Below are 2,131 nucleotides of genomic sequence, written 5' to 3'. Positions count from 1 at the left end.
TATATATATATATATATATATATATATATATATATATGTATAAACTATGTTTTCAGAGGTGTATAAAGACCTTTCGTAATGAACTGTTATGTTTTTAGAACCTTAGATCAAGCTATTTCTATCTACATACACCGCAGGTCCCCTTACACGGAAGTCACCATCATGTTTTTACAGTAGCCCTAAACAGACAAACAGAATGATGAACAAGTCATTAACATTCGCAATAACATTTATTTATTAAATAATTAAGTAAAAATAATTTCTTGATTTATCTTTGTAAAGAAATCTCATTGCTATGGTGTCTTTACCGACGACATCTTTACCTGTGTCAGCCACCATCAGCACCGTAAGGGAGGGGTGAGCGAGGACTGAGCCGTTCGTTGCAATTTGCAACCTCACCGCTAGATGCCGCTAAAAATTACACAGTGCACCTTTAATTTTTAAGAATATTTAGAACATGGAAATTAAGTATCAAAATATTAAATACCTTAAAATGGCCATATCTGCAGGTGAAACTTTTTTTGTAGAAGCATTGTTTTAATTTGAACTAGCACCTCATGACTACACCACGTTATGTACGAGAAGCTGCAAAAGTCACCGTTGCAAGCGGAATGTACAAAGCATGGTGACATAAATTTTTGTAATATAAATATAATGGGTGATATATTGCGACACCAAAAATGATTGAGGTCATGTACATATATTGCGCGATAAGTCAATAGATTGATTATTGCGCCCAGTTCCGGGGGATACATAAGATGTCGGCGTTCCGTTATTAGCACTGGTGTCAAAAGTATTCACATTCATTTCTCAGGTAGAAGTATAGATACTAGGGTTTAAAAAGACTTTGGTAGAAGTTGAAGTATCAACTCAAGCTTTTTACTCAAGTAAAAGTGTAAAAGTACAGGTTTCAAAACTACTTAAAGTATAAAAGTAAAAGTAATGCAAGCAAAAGAAATGCTATTAAGAACAAAAGCTTAGGCCGCGCTACAGGGGGCTATTGTACGAGTATAACAAAGTTAGTATAGCCTACTCATCACAACATTGTCATTTGCGTTGTCAATCGCAAACGCTAATTTATTCAAACGTCTCCCTACCGAACTACTGTACCTACAGTAGCTTAATTTGAGCTTAATAAGAGACTGGTTTTCCTTTGCTAAGGTAAGGAAACTTTACTTCCTTTGCTCCTATAAACAAACTCGTGAGACAAACATATCTCAGAGGCGAGCACCCTGTCAGATAACAGAAGTGAGAGAAAAGTGTTTATTATTTTTGAAATGTGGGTTTACTATAGGAGGCCTTTATTCAAAAGGTTGAAAGCGCTTGTGTTAGGCCAACTGATCACCATCAAAATCAGTTAGTCCTAATGACCTCTAGCTTCTCAGTAGCTGAATTCTGAATGCCAGGTTTTGACCGCTACCTCTGCATTTTAAATCACACAGATAGATAGATACATACATACAGTATCTGGATCTAAAATGGACAGCATCACTTCCTTTTACCAACATGACGTGTATTTGTGGGCCGAAAAGAGAACTAAGCCGTGTTATATTTGAAGATGACTTCTTTCAAGTTCAACAGCAGAATACACATGACCACAATCCTGTGGTTAAAAACACCACTTACTCCACTGTACGTCAGACTCATAAGCTCATAAACTGTTTCCAGACCTTTCCATCTCGTTTAACAGAGCAATGTTTAAAAATAACTACGTTATTAATTATGTACAGTAAGTGAAGAAAATTTGTTTGTATAGAATGACGAGTTGTTTTCGCAATTACTAAGTAAGCAATGTTTGCCTCATTACTCACGTGCTGTTAAGTTTCAGTGTCTAAGTGAAGCAGGTAAATATGAAATATTTTTGTCTTTGTATGATTTATTTTTGCTGGAGAAACTATTACTTCTGCCAGATGTAACCACGCCCCTTCTTTCTACGCTGCCAGGCGTAACAGTATGTTTACCTGTCAAGGTCTAGCGGAATCACATAGCGTGTTAAAGGTGGGGTAAGCTATTTTTCAAAAACTCTTAAGGGGGGGGGGGGGGGGGGGGGGGGGGTGAGATGCTATTTCATACATACTGAGTTTTTTACACTGTTAAAGAGTTGGATTCCCATGCTAAACATGGACAAAGT

This window comes from Carassius auratus, unplaced genomic scaffold (genome assembly GCF_003368295.1).
Source record: "Carassius auratus strain Wakin unplaced genomic scaffold, ASM336829v1 scaf_tig00012455, whole genome shotgun sequence".
Lineage (NCBI taxonomy): Eukaryota > Metazoa > Chordata > Actinopteri > Cypriniformes > Cyprinidae > Carassius > Carassius auratus.
Note: the sequence above shows the minus strand (reverse complement) of the source record.